Source organism: Amblyomma americanum, chromosome 1, assembly GCF_052857255.1.
Source record: "Amblyomma americanum isolate KBUSLIRL-KWMA chromosome 1, ASM5285725v1, whole genome shotgun sequence".
Lineage (NCBI taxonomy): Eukaryota > Metazoa > Arthropoda > Arachnida > Ixodida > Ixodidae > Amblyomma > Amblyomma americanum.
The window spans coordinates 385,573,933-385,593,446 of NC_135497.1; the positions used below are offsets into that span (position 1 = coordinate 385,573,933).

Sequence of the window (19,514 nt, forward strand, 5' to 3'; positions counted from 1 at the left end):
CACTGTGGGTGGCTCAAACCGATTGAAAGAAGAGTTCTTATTGCTAATGCCTAGCATTGAAACACAACTAGGTATGTATTTGAAATTTCGATAGAGCAATAAGAAATAAAGGTAGCCATTCATAATCGGATGATCAACTTGATCACCAGGGAGACCACTAGCAGACCAGGTGCAGTACGAGCTGCATTCTACCAGGCCTTAAAAAAAGAAAAAGAAGCGGACTTCACGCTGTTCAAATAAGCAATCAGAAGACCTCACCGCCACATTTTCTGTCTACGCACACCATTTTATTACCAAAAACAGATGACCTAGTGAAACTCCAGCAAGTGACAGTGTACCGCCCTATTATGATGGCAAATTTTGATAACGAAGTGTTTACTGAAATGATGACAAAGAGGCTGCAAAGAATTATCACACACATAGTTCGCACTCATCAAAAGTCTGGAATAAGAGGCTGGTCAACCTTTGCGAGCACTCTCATGCCAAGATGTTTGTTGTAGTGCTGAGAGGTACCGTGCTCGCGCATCGCAATGCTCCATATCGATTAGAAAGGCGTTTCATTGCGTTACATGTGATGTATTGCTCTGCGTTCTTGATCGTGTTAACGTCGGCAGTATTGCGAACGAAGCCATAGCGTACTTAGGTTGCACGAAGCGTCTGGTGATCAGTAAGGTGGTGGTAGTGGGCATCGAGGGCAGAGTTTGATGCACTACGGGTGCTGCCTTTCATCCTTACTTTTGACTTTGCACATCGATCCTTTTTGTTTAAAAAACAGATCTGCCTATCCTTGCATTGCCGATGAGACTGCCTTGCTTTGTGCGGGTAATGAGAGTGGGTGCGGGGCATCAGTATTTTCTGTAATTATGGATAATGGTAAAAATTGTAAAATGTTTCTGCGCTCTCAGCGGGAGCGCCTTGATCTAGGATAAATGACTGGCTTTTTGGATGGTACTTCTGGATGGCGCTTACGCATGTATGCCTTGGGTGAGAGCACCTGTCAAATACTTAAGTGTTCAATACGATAGCAAGGCGGGCGAGTTGATACATATGTGAAAATATACAGCTCGGAAAACGGGGACTTTAGGGTAGAAAACACAGGTCAAGCGCTGACTTTCAACTAAAGTTTAATCACAGCAAACAGGCAAATATAAGCGAACAGGCAACAATCAAACATTAAAACCACAAGGCATGTGCACTATGTTAGATCAAGATAGGCAACCTCACTGTCACACAGGAGCAGGAGCAGGGATGGTTTCCTGACGAACAATCTAGATTTTTTTTGTCATCTTGTATGCTTCTACGATTTCTCTGGTAGAAGCATACAAGATGAGAAAAAATCTAGATTGCGCGTCAGCAAACTATCCCTGCTCCTTCGCGATAGTGAGGTTGCCTATCTTGATCCAACATAGTGCACGTGCCTTTTGGTTTTAATGTTTGATTGTTGCCTGTTCGCTTATATTTGCCTGTTTGCTGTGATTAAACTTAAGTTGAGAGTCAGCGCTTGTCCTGTGTTTTCTACCCTAAAGTCCCCGTTTTCCGCGCTGTACATTTTCAATCTAAGTGTTCCTTTTTGATACTACCACTACAGTGAGCCCTATTCGAAGGAAGATGTTGTCGCTTTGAGAAAAAAGTGGAAAAAGTAACATGTTGGGAATTGTCTGTTTCTGCGCGGATTACTGATCGTAATTTATTTTTCGCTACCAAACTATGGTATGTGCTTAGTCTACGGCATTGATCTGAGGTTACTGCACTAGAACTGCACACATTGTTTATTGTATTCATATGAAGTTCTGCATGGGAACGAACAAGCCGGACAAATCTACGCCGAGAGGTCCAGGTAGGGGGGGGGGGGGGGGGAGGCTGGTCTTTCACCATTTGTTCATTAAACCACTTGCAAACTGTTTTTCTTTCCTTTAGGGGTGCAAAATATGTTTCTTTTTACGTGAGATCGTGAAAGTAAGAACAGAGAGAACTCGTTGTAACTTCTGGCCACATGCCGGGGACGGTACATGGTTATTAAGAGAATTAGTCGCTGTCTATGGCTTCTTAGGTTTTACTAAGGATTATTCACCTGCGGCCAACAGAAATAAGTTATTTAAGGACCTCGCCCAACAATAGAAAAGACGTGTTAAAATCCACACAGAAAATTGTATGCAGCAGCAACCTCTTCTTTTTTTAAGTTCCATTAGGAATCATGGAGGCTAAAATTTGGATGGGGAAAAAAGGATTATTGCATCCTTTGGGAGTGCACTGTTTCATTTTTTAGGAGCAGAAACAGTAGAGCACGTCTTCCTGGCCTGCTGAGAAGCAGTGTTCTACTGAAAAATCCTCCAAAGAACATTATCCTGATCGCTGGACTATTAGAGAATCAGGTTTCTACTGGTGGAAAACCAAGACGGCATCCCCTTTGACGCCATAATGCTCCTGGTTCTGCACAGGATCTGGCGGTCCTACATGGCTGCGCGCCACGCAGAAATTGATGCCCTGTCGACCCGGGAGTTTTTCCGCGTGTCGGCGTGTCGATTCGTTGAAACATTGAGGCACTTGGAACACATACCTGATTGCCTAGATCGCACTGAACCCCTCACGCATTTAAGCAATTTATAGCTCCTGCTCGAGACTTCAAGTTATGCTGTCGTTCGTTTTTCTTTAGCCCTTTTATACTGTGTACAGTGTTTTATGTATTTTATTCATTTTTTTCTTTTGATTTTTAAAATGTCAGCACAGGCAAAAAAATTATCTGCGGTTCAGCTACTGTTCAATCTAGTTAAAGAGCGAAAGCTGCAGTGTATCGGGTAAGTAGGCGCGGCTTGGCCTCTAACATTGAGTGCGTTCCTCACACTGGAGAGGCAACGCGCCTACCCTGGCAGGTGGCGGTTAAAGTAATGGTTGATCGCGAGAGATTGGTCACGCAATGAATGCTGTGGCTTAGTGGCTTAGCTCAGCTATGCCAGGATATACGTAGCAAAAGGTAAAGCGTAGCATGGTAAGTCTCGGTTAATCTTGAATCCAAGTCCAGAAGAGTCTGGTTGTCTAGCTATGCTGTTGTCGCAGTAAAGACGACACAACTGTGGTTGCGGCGCACGCGAGCTCTCTTTTTCAATCCTCCGACATGTTATCAGACATGCGACGCAGCTGGCGAAGCGAGCGGAGGCGAGCGCAACGACGAGGAACGCGGTGTGATGTCATACCAAACGGTGGCGGCGGCGGTGAGCCGCGTGGTGTGACGTCATGCCAGATGGCATGGCGAGCGCGCAAAGCACAGTAACCGTCTCACATATCTCGATGGACACCCGAACCGCGCCGTAAAGGAAAGGATAAAGGATGGAGGGCAGGAAGAAAGAGAAAACTGAAGATTGAATGTTGAATTTTGAGGAAAGGCGTGGCGCTGCGCAGCGGCGAAACATCTGTGGCTCGGTGCTACTAGTGGCGCATGCGCAGTTGTGACTAGGAAGCGAGAGAGAGACAAATGCGCCGTGTGTCGTCACTGCTCCTCGCGCATGCATAGCACGGCTATCCAGGAATCACGCGAAACTGCTCAACCTGCGGCCAGTAAAGCTTTCGCTTTAAAAAAAGCTGCGGTGGTCTAGTGGATCCCGCCTGGCTTCCTACCGAAGAGACAGCGGTTCAGTTTCCTACGCAGGCTTGGAATTTTTATTTGTTTCATCCGTTGCTATATTTGAAGGAACTATTGGTCCTATACGTTGCGCGCTTCGGACGAAAGGTTACGCCCTAAGGGATGATCACTAACAGGACTAACGGTTAATCTGCACCTACTCTCGTGAAAAAGAGAAACTAACGGTTGTTCGAGACCACTTCATTCCCCAAAAAACTAGCCCGCATAACCATTTTTGTCGCAAAGGAAGAAAAATTGTTTAGTTCCTTCGGTTTCGCGTCGTCAGCGTCGTGGTCGTCTCTCCGCATGTGTAGTCTGCATGCAAAAAGGTAGCCAACGTTATACATGTGTGGCCATATGGCTAAACATGTAGCTGTAGCACTTGCTTATGAGTAATTACTTGAAAATTGAAAATTTATCCTCGCCGAAGGCGTCACCTAAATACATTGAATCACGATAGTGTCCGCCCTCCGGCGAGCGCTAACCAGGGGAACCGAATTGACAACAGAGGCCCTCGCTGGGACCGTGACTCAGGGTACACTGCCCCGCAGCCATCAATTTGCCTAGTATTTCGTAGACTAATGAGGCTACTTGTGTTTAATGAGTAGGAGTTTCGTGGAAGTGGCGGTAATGCGTGGCGTTTTCAGTTAACCGGCCATCGCTTATCACAAGTCGTACTCTCAGGGTTGGCGGCTGCAATTTTTATTTTATGTTGTCTTAAAATCGAGTCAAGACGGACTGTGAATGAGCACAAACTTAACAAAACTTCGAGAACACGATTATCATTTTCTTAAAAGCGTTAATTGGAACTTGGGCCACAAGGAAGCAATGTTTGATCCTCGATGTGGACATTATCATGGTGTGTTAACTTATAATGTATATTACTTTTCGAGCCATTCTCTGAACGCTGCTCACGCTGACTACGCGAGACGGACGCCTACCTTCAGCACAGAAATGCTCTACAGCTGCATTAAATCCGTCATTAATGAATGCTGGAAGGTGCAAGCTTCCATTTTCAGATAGGAAGTTGGGCTGGTGGCACTAGCTGCACCTGCATCGGTGCATCTGAACGCGTTGTTCCCATTTTCGGGAACTCGTGCGTGCGGAGCGTCTTGTAAACTTACTGTGCAAGCGCCCCACAGTTTATTTTTCTGCGCTTTCAATAACGACTGCAAACCTGCCCCGCAAGGAGGTTTTCAACTTAGGATTCAGGAACAAGTGATAGTCGTTGTGAGATGCTTTGTTTGGACTAATACGACACGCCTTCTCCCCAAAATTGGCTGCGAAATGCGGATTTTCTAAGAGTTGCCACACGCCTGGGGTATTCCACATGATAGGAGAGTGAAACACCTGCCTGAAAAAGAAAAGGTATTTCCGCGCTGGATTATATGCTGATGCCACAATTCTTGGCGAAACTGTGCACCAAAAATCCGGCAAGTTGCAGAATGATTTTTTAACACCGTGAAAGACGCAATGCGCCTTTCTTACTGGTGCCCATTGCTTCTCTCAGGCATAAAAAATTAGCCTGCACTTTTGATGATTCCTTCTCGCAGGCGTAAAAAATTACCTGGGCATCTAATTGGCAACAGATTAGCAAACTTAGCTCTTTTTGGCGTGCCTGATTTATCTTCGCCAAGCAGTCTTGATTAGTTGCCTGAATATTTTGAAACCGTATAAAAATCACCCTTTTTCTCCTTCAGTGCTTAGCACGCAGAGAAGGGCAGGCCTCCGAGGTTATGGCCGAGATTAACTGTTAAATACAGCATTTTGAGAGCACTCACTTATGATTTCAAATTTTTATTTTTCACACTAACGTACCTTTGTTGCCAAAAAGCTTTTACATCACACGATTACTACTAGCCGCCGCGGTGGCTGAGTGGTTATGGCGCTCGGCTGCCGGCCCGAAAGACGCGGGTTCGATCCCGGCCGCGGCGGTCGAATTTCGATGGAGGCGAAATTCTAGAGGCCCGTGTGCTGTGCGATGTCAGCGCACGTTAAAGAACCCCAGGTGGTCGAAATTTCCGGAGCCCTTCACTACGGCGTCTCTCATAGCCTGAGTTGCTTTGGGACGTTAAACCCCTATAAACCAAACCATAAACCAAACACGATTACTACTGCTTAAAACAACATCAATGTGTAGAAGAGAAAAATGTGCGCAGATTTGACGCTAAGCTTGGGGCGCTTTTTTGTAATTGGCTCCTGGTATATTGCACGCTGACAAATCACCAGCCCACTTAATTTTAGTTTTAGATTTATTACTTAGATTTATTTAGCTTTTCAATGAGATTATGAATGGCTTGTATACAGAAAAAGTTAACTGAAGCCGAAAAAAGCACAGATGACTTCCTTTTGGCTGCCTTTATTTAAGAGATAAAAATCGAGTGTGAATTACTTTGATAGTATGAGATGACACCATAGGGGGGGGGGGGCGGCGGTAAATGAACTTATGACCTACGGATGTCCGGCGCAATGTCCTACCAATTCACCCTACGGCTGTGGATTTCTCCCAGTCTATCTTGGAAGGTGTTAATCAGTGCTTTAAAAAAATCAACACCCACGTGGTTTCAACTTCCATAAAGCAGGCCTTCAGCACTGATGAAAACAAGCATGGCGCTATTCAGCCAGCAATGCTGAACTGTCATACGCTTATTAGAGCACGACAGTTAACGATACCCTAAATTTTCAGGCTTCTTTTGTGGCCGCGAAAACTACTGTGCATGCGTTTCTTCGGTGCCTCACAAGCTGCCAGTTTGACGATACTGCACGTTCTTTCTCTGTGCCACCGTCCGCTATGCTCATATCAAGAAACCAACGCGTCCCTTTAGCCTCTCTTTTTTTTTCTAATATGCCCTTTTCCGTACTCCATTCTATCCTGACACTTGCCCTATAAATCGATTCTACAATTTACTAGGTACCCGCCGCGGTGGCTCAGTGGTTAGGGCGCTCGACTACTGATCCGGTGTTCCCGGGTTCGAACCCGACCGCGGCGGCTGCGTCTTTATGGAGGAAAAACGCTAAGGCGCCCGTGTGCTGTGCGATGTCAGTGCACGTTAAAGATCCCCAGGTGGTCGAAATTATTCCGGAGCCCTCCACTACGGCACCTCCTTCTTCCTTTCTTCTTTCACTCCCTCTTTTATCCCTTCCCTTATGGCGCGGTTCAGGTGTCCAACGATATATGAGACAGATACTGCGCCATTTCCTTTCCCCCAGAACCAATTAATAATTAATAATAATTTTCTAGGCAAATGCTCGGCAGTCCACTCCATGCCGTGGCCATCGCCCTCCCCCTTTCGCTCACTCCGCCTAACGGCCGTCGCCAAGTGCACGCGCAGAAGATAAGAGAAAGACGACAGTGACGCAGGATACGAAGGAGGTATTGCCATTAGACCATTCTGCAAAGCATCGTGTCCCTCCTTCCACCCGGTCGCTGCCGTCACCAGTGACAAGACCTTGAACAGAGCAAGAAAAATAAGAGGCTGCCTGAGCGCAAGAAACAGCGAACAGAAGACGAGGAATGGACAGCCAGTTCTGGCCTGCGAACACGTCGTGAGCCATGGGAGAGCGGGACGCAACGCTTCGATGAACTATTGTGGGACGGCCTCCTCTTGCGTCCTCTTGTGTCCGGTAACATTAGCGTCTTTGCCGAGGCTACAGACTGACTCCATTCTTAGTAGTTCTTCTTCCTGCAGGAGGATCCCTTTGATTATTTTTTCGGTCGGTTTTGCGTGAAACTGGGACGTAGAGTAAAGCGATGTGAGCCTTATTTATATTTACGCGATAGCTGTTAAGCGGAGTTGCTTGTAATTTATAAAGCTAATTGCAACACAGTAAATTACAGCAAGAAAGCACAGAACCAGTATGAGAGGATATATTAAAACCTCTTACTTTTGTAGGCATGCGAATAAGGAAAACGGATACGGAAGACACACTTGCAAACAGGACGATGAGCATTCACTCGCCCAGCAATTTATATTATATATATATATATATATTGTAGGGGTGTGTTTATTCGGTGAACCCAGATGATTCCAGCCGCTCAGGGGAGACTCGCAGCGAAGCGTCAGGCGTGGCGAAAGAGCAAGGCAGCGAACAACTTCTTCGTCCTTGAGAGCGGCAGCACGCGACGCATGTCAGTGGTTATATCGATGAAGATTACCACACTACAATATATATATAACGTTGATAAATAAAAGTGTCTTTGTAGAAGTGCCCACTTCTCTTAAATCTATATATATATATATATATATATATATATATATATATATATATATATATATATATATATATATATATATATATATATAAATATATATATATATATATATATATATATATATATATATATATATATATATATATATATATATATATATATACATATATATGCCACCGGCGGCATGGTTCTTTTTTCTGCTGCTTTATAAGTAATTTTCTTTAAGCGCTTTATTAATCTAAGTAATATTATCTCACTGGTAAGCACAACACATTAAAAAAATATATATATAATAACGTTCCCCTATGCACCTTGGTTTCGGTGACTGTTGACTCCCTTCGTAGGTTTGTCAAACTGGCCCCTCATTTACTTTACCTTCTCTGCTAATATATATATATATATATATATATATATATATATATATATATATATATATATATATATATATATATGGTAATAATGTCCACGATTCGGTCAAGCTGGTACTGACGCATAGCTTGATGAAGCTCTAGATACAAAAGTTATATTCGGGTTTACGAAAAGGGTAGAATAGCAATGAAATGACCATAACACTGTTATGGTTATTTCAATGGCGAGTGTATGTCTTTTATTCGTGGTAGGCGCGCACTTGAGGGAGCGGGCCTTTGCTGGCGAGAACATTCTCTCGTCTCTTTTCTTCCAGAAGCCCTCGGTAGGAATGTATTCTCTATTTTTCTTTTTTTGCACGTTGCTTCCCTCAGCCGCATGGCCGCTCGTATCCGGCAGCGGATTATTTCGCGCCGTAGTTCCTACCCCAAAGCGCATCATTTTCTCCGCCGTCGCTACGGCTTCGTAGAGTCGCTGTGTCCGTTGCACCTCGGGGGGGAGGGGGGGAGTCCTGCACTTTGTATCAGTCGTTCGAAGCTTTTCCCTGATGATATATGGGCATCCCTAGGTGTCCCTCTTTTCTGCTGGTTCTTTTCGTGTCGCGAGGTTGTAGCTCAGAGCAGTTCATCTGTTGTTGGAAACTCCTCTTTGAGTTAGATTTTACTGCCTTCCTTTCTTTCCACTTCACGAAGAAAGCAGGCTTTTAATCATAAGATTCAGCGCACAGTGTTGCGCTTGCAACCTGGTTTAGAGAGAAGGGAAAAATTGAATTGAATTGACTGCTGGGGAAAGGAAATTGGACAGTATCTGTCTCACATATCGGCGGGCACCTGAACCGCGTCGTAAGCTAAGGGAGAAAGGAGGTACTGAGAGAAGAAAGAAAGAAAGAGGTGTTGCAGTGAAAGGCTGCGGAATAATTTCGACCACCTGGGGAACTTAACGTGCACTGACATCGCACAGCCCACGGGCGCCTTTGTGCTTCGCTTCCAGTTAAAGACAGCCGCTGCGGTAGGGTTCGAGTTCAGTACTCCGCATCAGTAGCCGAGCGCCCTAACCACTGAGCCATCGCGGCGGGTAAAGGCAGAAGACCTGGCGAGATTTCTGCGACGGGTATGCATAGGTGCACTGCTTCGTCTTCTTTCAGTATGCAGTTCGGATTGTATTGGCCGCATATTTGATACAGCCTGTCGCGAAGAAAGATGTCGCTCCTGGTGCTGCCGTCAGCGCGAAGCTCAACGAAGTCAGTGTAGCCGGGATGTATTATGAGAATCTCTTTCGCCGCAAGGTTTAGCCGTCTCGGAGGTAGGAGTTGTAGACCAAGGTTTGTAAGCGTGCTCGCTTCGTCTTCCGACCCGTATCGCTCCTCGAAAATGCACATTATATTCTTGCGGCGCACCACCGTGACGTGAAGCTAGTCGATGTAGGATTGACCGACAAGTATGAGACAGCACGCTCATGATTATGCGCGAAAAGGACCTAGACGTCGGTCCTGGCAAGGTCTATTGTGAGCGTAGCTCGAAATCTGCCCAAAAAGTGTCGTTTTTTCTAAACCGCACGCAATGATGGTAAAGGGACGGCCCAGCGCATGGTAAGAACTGTGTGTCTTTGGGGCTTCGCTTTCATGCATCGCTATACACTTGCTTTCCAAGCCACCGTAATCCTAAATCGGTTTTTCCTTCGCTTTTTAGTGAAATGCACCTCATTTAGTGCCATGCTACCAACTTTAATTAGGCCTCGTTGCTATATAACCGCTGTTTCCGTTCGCTTGTTAAGCCTTTGTTGAATTTGTTGAAAACCAATCTTTCGAATCTTGACACTATTTTCCGCAATTTGCGCACCCTTGACTGCGGTAAGGCTTTTGAGCATGCTGCTGATGATGTTCGTATGGAGAGCAATTGTATCAAATGGTCACGCCTTTTTCGTTGTGTTTCAGTCGTAAAGCGCTCGTCGATTTCTACCCCTCTCTTGTACAGTTTTGTAGTATAGTAGCAGCAAGTTTAGAGTCCCTGTCATCTTTGAAGGGGTGTGGACGCCGAGTATCTGCTGGTTGTTACGTCTTCGCTCTGGTTGGATCCATCAGATCCCCGCGTCTGTAGTGTAACTCCGTTGACATGAGGAACCCGTCTAGACTGGCGTGGTATCGGACCCTGAGGGACCTCACCAGATCTCCGTCGTCGAGACCAGTGACGACGTACTCGACTCACGCTGCATCGTAGATGTTGCAACGCCTTGGCTTTGACCAGGTTGGCATAAAAGTACGCTTCGATACTTTTGTGGCGCCTATTGCTGCATGCTAGATGGGGACATTTGATTCAGACGAAAATAGCCGTTTCAATTTAGCTTTCCGCTCAGCACATGCTCGTTGTACATTTGAGAGGCTATCGCACCACGCATTCGCAGGCTGTGAAATTTTGTGAGGGTGAAGCAGGTGGTCTGCTGGTCTCTCCTACTGAAGGCTTCAACGAAGTTATCACTTTTTTGAGCAATTACAGCTTTTGGTGGGTGGTTTTAAGACGGATCATTGACTAGCACTAGCTGCGGCTTTGCTGCGGCTAGTCATCCTTCCACAGTACTTGATGTTCCTGTTGGTGGGCTAAGTTGTGTCAATTGGGCTGACTGCAAAAGCAAGACTGTTCCCTTCAGTGCTTTTTATAGCGCTGTCTGTACTGCAGCCTGTATCAGCACCTGAAAGTCAAAGCAACGCGTACACTTTAATTGGGGTTGGCCATTCCATGGGTGTTAATCGTGTAGCATTCATGGATCACTTCTGAGAGTTGGCCGTTGCCTCGTGTTCATTTCGCCAAAAACTATTACCGTTTAGGGCCGCCTGACTTGCTTCAGCATGATGGGACGTTTTGCTTGCCCCTGAATGGCCCGGTTGTAGTGCCACTAACTCACAGCAATATCTTCAAGTCTTTGCTTTGACCGGAGACACATTCTCTCTGATGTGGTCGAACGCAACGTCGAAGAGGCATGTTTTAGAATCCAATTGGTCAGAATACCACTTCGGAGACTTTTACTGCAGCAGACAGAGCTTTTTAAAGAAACTAGAAAAAAGACACTCATTTTCCTGCTTCAGCAGAGAAAAAGCCGAGTTACATGGGGCTGCCTCTTGCAAAGACGGCCTCAAATAAAACATAGATAGAAGACTTTTACATTCTTTAATTCAATGGGCACTGCCGTAGCCTGATCGGCTGCTGGTGTGACTGGAGCACTGGACACAGATGTGCGCTCGGTCTTTCGGCCGGCCCACTCGTAGCTCATCAAGGCGAAGGCACGGTGACGCGGACATGTCCGGGGGAGTGGACCGTTGCTGTTCACAACACAAGAAGCTCGCGCGCCTCAGAACATGCCCAACTCTAGAAATGAGGTTTGTCCTCCCTTCGATATCCAGCTGAACAACACTTCACTTTTTGGTTATTACAGCTGCATCGCTACGATGGCAGATCGTCGCGTCTTGCACTCTAAACAAGAAAATGTATCGGTGTCACGCAGGAGGCCGGCAGATGGCCACCCCAGTGAAACGAGATACAGGCGTTCCCGGCGCGGTCCCCACCGCAGAAGCGAAGGCCAAAAGTGGAGGCACCTATACTGAATTGTCGACGTTTGCTTGATCTGAAATCTTAGAATTGCCCGTACATATCCGTGTCTTAGGCTAAAGGGACGTTTGAAAGTTATCTCCCGCAGTACACCGGAAGATGGATCATATTTGTGTGCTAGATCGCTAAGTTACTGGCATATCAACCCTTTATGATTCTATGGACACAACTGTGTATAAAACGAGCCCCTAGCTTTTAAAGCGAAGAGGTATACATCTACCGACCAAGGATATTTTCGTGTCGTCGTGGTCAGTAAAAAACGCCAGGCTGGAAATTGAATGCTACTCCTAGTGGAAGAGTACCCAACAGCATAGAAATCATATATCTTACTGATCACAAAGCAGTCGTAATATATATATATATGAAGGGAGCCAACAGTCACCGAAACCAAGATGCATAGGGGAATGTTTTAATTTTTTTATGTGTAGCGCTAATCAGTGGGATAATAATACTTAAATTAATCTATCGCTTAAAGAAGATTACTTATAAAGCAGCAGAAAAAACAACCATGCCGCCGGTGGGATCCGAACCCACGACCTGCGAATATCGCGTCCGGTGCTCTTACCAACTGAGCAACGGCGACGGCTGTTCAACCTACTGCTCTCGTGGGTATTTATATTTATTGTGTGTAAGCGAGCCTTGAGAGTGTTCCCCAGCGCCACCCTCGTTCGTAGCGGCGGGCGTAGCACGTCCTGTATTACCGCGAGTTTGACGTGGAACGTCATCTAACGGCGAGGGCGGAAGCTGTGCGAGAGCCCTCTTATGCTACCTATGGCATCAAGACTGCCAGAACCGAGACCCTTGCTAAGCAATTAGCGGACAAGGTGAAGGAAATGAGGGACTCGTTTTTGACAAACATCTGAAGGGAGCCAACAGTCACCGAAACCAAGATGCATAGGGGAATGTTTTAATTTTTTTATGTGTAGAGCTGATCAGTGGGATAATAATACTTAAAGTAGTGTATTGCTTAAAGAAGATTACTTATAAAGCAGCAGAAAAAACAACCATGCCGCCGGTGGGATCCGAGCCCACAACCTCCGAATATCGCGTCCGGTGCTCTTAGCAACTGAGCTACGGCGACAGCTGTCCAATCTGCTGTCTCGTGGGTATTTATATTTATTGTGCGTAAGCGAATCTTGAGAGTGTTCACCAGCGCTACCCTCGTCCATAGCGGCGGGCGTAGCACGTCCTGTATTACCGTGAGTGTGACGTGTAACGTCATCTAACGGCGAGGGCGGAAACTGCGCGAGAGCCCTCTTATGCTACCTATGGCATCAAGACTGCCAGAACCGAGACCCTTTTTAAGCAATTAGCAGGTTGTTTTTTGTGCTGCTTTAAAAGTAATCTTCTTTAAGTGATAGATTAATCTAAGTATTAATATCACACGGATTGGCGCTACACATAAAAAAAATTAAAACATTCCCCTATGCATCTTGGTTTCGGTGACTTTTTGGCTCCCTTCAGATGTTTGTCAAAAACGAGTCCCTCATTTCCTTAACCTTGTCTGCTAATTGCTTAACAAGGGTCTCAGTTCTGGCAGTCTTGATGCCGTAGGTAGCATAAGAGGGCTCTCGCACAGTTTCCGCCCTCGCCGTTAGATGACGTTCCACGTCACACTCGCGGTAATCCAGGACGTGCTACGCCCGCCGCTATGAACGAGGGTGGCGCTGGGGAACACTCTCAAGGTTCGCTTACACACAATAAATATAAATACCCACGAGAGCAGCAGGTTGAACAGCCGTCGCCGTAGCTCAGTTGGTAAGAGCACCGGACGCGATATTCGCAGGTCGTGGGTTCGGATCCCACCGGCGGCATGGTTGTTTTTTCTGTTCCTTTCTAAGTCTTCTTCTTTATGCGATAGATTAATTTAAGTATTATTATCCCACTGATTAGCGCTACACATAAAAAAATTAAAACATTCCCCTATGCATCTTGGTTTCGGTGACTGTTGGCTCCCTTCAGATAGATAGATAGATATATATATATATATATATATATATATATATATATATATATATATATATATATATATATATATATATATATATATATATATATATATATATTACGACTGCTTTATGATCAGTAAGATATATGATTTCTATGCTGTTGGGTACTTTTCCACTAGGAGTATCATTCAATTTCTAGCCTGGCGTTTTTTATTGACCACGACGACACGAAAATATCCTTGGTCGGTAGATGTATACCTCTTCGCTTTAAAAGCTAGGGGCTCGTTTTATACACAGTTGTGTCCATAGAATCATAAAGCGTTGATATGCCAGTAACTTAGCGATCTAGCACACAAATATGATCCATCATCCGGTGTACTGCGGGAGATAACTTTCAAACGTCCCTTTAGCCTAAGACACGGATATGTACGGGCAATTCTAAGATTTCAGATCAAGCAAACGTCGACAATTCAGTATAGGTGCCTCCACTTTTGGCCTTGGCTTCTGCGGTGGGGACCGCGCCGGGAACGCCTGTATCTCGTTTCACTGGGGTGGCCATCTGCCGGCCTCCTGCGTGACACCGATATATTTTCTTGTTTAGAGTGCAAGACGCGACGAACTGCCATCGTAGCGATGCAGCTGTAATAAACAAAAAGTGAAGTGTTGTTCAGCTGGATATCGAAGAGAGGACAAACCTCATTTCTAGAGTTGGGCATGTTCTGAGGCGCGCGAGCTTCTTGTGTTGTGAACAGCAACGGTCCACTCCCCCGGACATGTCCGCGTCACCGTGCCTTCCCCTTGATGAGCTACGAGTGGGCCGGCCGAAAGACCGAGCGCACATCTGTGTGCAGTGCTCCAGTCACACCAGCAGCCGATCAGGCTACGGCAGTGCCCATTGAATTAAAGAATGTAAAAGTCTTCTATCTATGTTTTATTTGAGGCCATCTTTGCAAGAGGCAGTCCCATGTAACTCGGCTTTTTCTCTACTGAAGCAGGAAAATGAGCGTCTCTTTTCTAGTTTCTTTAAAAAGCTCCGTCGACTTCAGTAATAGTCTCCGAAGTGGTATTCTGACCGATTGGATTCTAAAACATGCCTCTTCGACGTTGCCTTCGACCACATCAGAGAGAATGTGTCTCCGGTCAAAGCAAAGACTTGAAGATAATGCTGTGAGTTAGTGGCACTACAACCGGGCCATTCAGCGGCCAGCAAAACGTCCGATTATGCGGAAGCAAGTCAGGCGGCCCTAAACGGTAATAGTTTTTGGCGAAATGAACACGAGGCAACGGCCAACTCTCAGAAGTGATCCATGAATGCTACACGATTAACACCCATGGAATGGCCAACCCCAATGAAAGTGTACGCGTTGCTTTGACTTTCAGGTGCTGATACAGGCTGCAGTACAGACAGCGCTATAAAAAGCACTGAAGGGAACAGTCTTGCTTTTGCAGTCAGCCCAATTGACACAACTTAACCCACCAACAGGAACATCAAGTACTGTGGAAGGATGACTAGCCGCAGCAAAGCCGCAGCTAGTGCTAGTCAATGATCCATCTTAAGACCACCCACCAAAAGCTGTAATTTGGCTCAAAAAAGTGATAACTTCGTTGAAGCCTTCAGTAGGAGAGACCAGCAGACCACCTGCTTCACCCTCACAAAATTTCACAGGCTGCGATTGCGTGGTGCGATAGACTCACAATTGTACAACGAGCATGTGCTGAGCGGAAAGCTAAATTGAAACGGCTATTTTCGTCTGAATCAAATGTCCGCATCTAGCATGCAGTAATAGGCGCCACAAAAGTATCGAAGCGTACTTTTATGCCAAGCTGGTCAAAGCCAAGGCGTTGCAACATCTACGATGCAGCGTGAGTCGAGTACGTCGTTACTGGTCTCGACGACGGAGATCTGGTGAGGTCCCTCAGGGTCCGATACTACGCCAGTCTAGACGGGTTCCTCATGTCAACGGAGTTACACTACAGACGCGGGGATCTGATGGATCCAACCAGAGCGAAGACGTAACAACCAGCAGATACTCGGCGTCCACACCCCTTCAAAGATGACAGGGACTCTAAACTTGCTGCTACTATACTACAAAACTGTACCAGAGAGGGGTAGAAATCGACGAGCGCTTTACGACGGAAACACAACGAAAAAGGCGTGACCATTTGATACAATTGCTCTCTATACGAAAATCATCAGCAGCATGCTCAAAAGCCTTACCGCAGTCAAGGGTGCGCAAATTGCGGAAAATAGTGTCAAGACACTTTTTGGGCAGATTTCGAGCTACGCTCACAATAGACCTTGCCAGGACCGACGTCTAGGTCCTTTTCGCGCATAATCATGTGCGTGCTGTCTCATACTTGTCGGTCAATCCTACATCGACTAGCTTCACGTCACGGTGGTGCGCCGCAAGAATATAATGTGCATTTTCGAGGAGCGATACGGGTCGGAAGACGAAGCGAGCACGCTTACAAACCTTGGTCTACAACTCCTACCTCCGAGACGGCTAAACCTTGCGGCGAAAGAGATTCTCATAATACATCCCGGCTACAGTGACTTCGTTGAGCTTCGCGCTGACGGCAGCACCAGGAGCGACATCTTTCTTCGCGACAGGCTGTATCAAATATGCGGCCAATACAATCCGAACTGCATACTGAAAGAAGACGAAGCAGTGCACCTATGCATACCCGTCGCAGAAATCTCGCCAGGTCTTCTGCCTTTACCCGCCGCGATGGCTCAGTGGTTAGGGCGCTCGGCTACTGATGCGGAGTACTGAACTCGAACCCTACCGCAGCGGCTGTCTTTAACTGGAAGCGAAGCACAAAGGCGCCCGTGGGCTGTGCGATGTCAGTGCACGTTAAGTTCCCCAGGTGGTCGAAATTATTCCGCAGCCTTTCACTGCAACACCTCTTTCTTCCTTTCTTCTCTCAGTACCTCCTTTCTCCCTTAGCTTACGACGCGGTTCAGGTGCCCGCCGATATGTGAGACAGATACTGTCCAATTTCCTTTCCCCAGCAGTCAATTCAATTCAATTTTTCCCTTCTCTCTAAACCAGGTTGCAAGCGCAACACTGTGCGCTGAATCTTATGATTAAAAGCCTGCTTTCTTCGTGAAGTGGAAAGAAAGGAAGGCAGTAAAAGCTAACTCAAAGAGGAGTTTCCAACAACAGATGAACTGCTCTGAGCTACAACCTCGCGACACGAAAAGAACCAGCAGTAAAGAGGGACACCTAGGGATGCCCATATATCATCAGGGAAAAGCTTCGAACGACTGATACAAAGTGCAGGACTCCCCCCCCCCCCCCCTCCCCCCCCCCCCCCCCCCCGAGGTGCAACGGACACAGCGACTCTACGAAGCCGTAGCGACGGCGGAGAAAATGATGCGCTTTGGGGTAGGAACTACGGCGCAAAATAATCCGCTGCCGGATACGAGCGGCTAGGCGGCTGAGGGAAGCAACGTGCAAAAAAAGAAAAATAGAGAATACATTCCTACCGATGGCTTCTGGAAGAAAAAAGACGAGAGAATGTTCTCGCCAGCAAAGGCCCGCTCCCTCAAGTGCGCGCCTACCACGAATAAAAGACATACACTCGCCATTGAAATAACCATAACAGTGTTATGGTCCTTTCATTGCTATTCTACCCTTTCCCACTGAGACCAGCCGTTTACGAAGCCGACCGAGTCTAATCCATAGCAGCAATGCCGATATAAGGCAACAAGAGCGCAAATGGCGGTATCGAAGCAGAATTGAGGGCGCAGATCGGAAAAAAGCTCAGGAAGGGGAAAGCCGCTTTTGGAAGAATAATCATATATCTTCTACGGAATATACATATGAAATTGTGCCCTGGTGTTGCTTAGAACTCTTTTAATCACTGTCCGGATTTTTTTTCGTCCTGTTCAGAATTTTTCCTGAACCTTGGTAATAGACCGACCCGATGAGTTTAAGCACGCCACCCCTGCCACCGATGCGGCCGTCAGTTGTAGTTTTCAGTGGACGCCTAATGGCAACTATTTTTATCAAGACACAAATAGAAGCAGTGATCAGTCGAATGACCACCACGGATCTATTTGTAATCAGGAAAACGGTCTCAGCGATGTTTCATATTTCAGATAAGGGTAGAGTGTCTCACAGCTTGCTCTCCCATTTCGGTGCAGGAATTAATCAGCCACAAAGTTGTGTTCATTTCTTAAACAGCAACATTTCGAAACGTCCTGCAAAAACACGAAATTATGAGCGGCGACGTGAGAAACCCGTATCTACTTGCCGTATTCCATCTCCAATCTCCGCCACCGCCACCGGTCACCTCTCATCCTCTTTCCGTCTTCCCTCTCTCTTCTCTCCTGAAAGTTGGGAGGGAGTTTCCCCCTCTTCACTTTACCACCTGCCAAACGAGGCCTCTGGTGGACGAACGGACGGACGGATAGCTTTTTCCATTGTAGGGGTTCTAAAGCTGACGGAATAAGGCATAGGGCTGACTAACGTGTGAGGAACGTGAAGTGTGGGCTGCGGCCCGTCCACTTTGTTCCATTCGTTCATGTCATTTTGCCCTGTCACCATTACCTAGATATCCACAAACTAGCGTGACGAAATCTTCCAGCGCGCCAACTGCTCCATATAGTGGTCTTGGTTCTGTGCACGCAAGCTACACAGTTACGCTCAAGCTACACAGTAACTGCCTTCCGGTTGGTATTCCTCAGTGCGTGGGGCATCTTCACTGCCACGCAAAACTTATTGCTATTGTAGTGGACGAGGCTTCGTGTTGTTGGGCGGTCCCGGTTAACAAGCGCTAGCAAAATGAGCACGGCTTCCTATTTGCACCGCCAGGCTGCGCATCGAATTAAAAAAATGAAAACCATCAGAAAACCATCAGAAACGTGTAACGTTTAGATCACCTCCCCATCAGTCATGTCAGTACCTTCAAGTATCGTGCCGTTTCTAACTAAATGCACTCAATCGTATACGTTCAGGCTGCCTCTCCATTGAAAACATGCCGTAATGAACAATGAATAAAAAACGAAATTTCATTGTTGCTCTGAGTACTGTGGTGAACACATTGACTGCTCTAGACAAAACAATGAATAGGGGACCTCGATTAGAACACGTAGAAGTCTTGGCGACACCTGTGAGAAAGCGCTGGATGGCTGAAAATCCATTTGACGCAGCTTCCGCCGGATTGGTCTTCGAGTTGGGTAACGGCCATTGCTGATAGTGTAGAGGAATATCAATACGAATGACCAGTATTCAGGAAAGGAAAACTTTTGCCGTTCATTTCAATTTTTCAATTTTTCTATAGGCACATTTCAGCAGCAAAACATAAAACATTAACACAAGCACTCTTACCGCTCGCAATCGAAAACAATGGCAGGAAATGACACGGGACTTTTTTGTATCCCAATAGCACCAGTACGCAATAAATTTTTATTCAACATAGTTTTGTAAAAAAACAAACATTAGATAACTTTTGTAAGCTTCCCTTCTGTCTGACGAATTCGTTATGCCACTACCAGGAACCCTCATCTATGCCTTACGGTGCGAGAACTTCGTTCGGAGAACGTACTTGACGTAGATCTCAGTGGCGCCGGGAATTCGGCTCCGGAAAAACCTGGGAAGAATCAAGCCAAAGTGCTATTTCACTTTCTAACCTCTGAAATGCGCAAAAAACTGGCACTCGGTGCATGTTTTAAAAAAAGCTAAATAAAGTGGGCAGAGAAGTTTGCTGTCCTGATATTGCTGACAGTTATCTGATTAAACCCGCCGCGGTGGCTCAGTGGTTAG

General features: G+C 46.3%; 1 long non-coding RNA gene across 1 annotated transcript in view; it reads right to left on the reverse strand.

Annotated features, from left to right (window-relative positions):
• Positions 1-19,216: 19,216 nt before the first annotated feature.
• Positions 19,217-19,514, reverse strand: part of LOC144101722 (uncharacterized) — a 39,173-nt gene continuing 38,875 nt past the window's right edge. The window contains exon 4 of the long non-coding RNA XR_013308047.1: positions 19,217-19,341. This is a non-coding gene — a long non-coding RNA (uncharacterized LOC144101722). The remainder of the gene's footprint in view (positions 19,342-19,514) is intronic.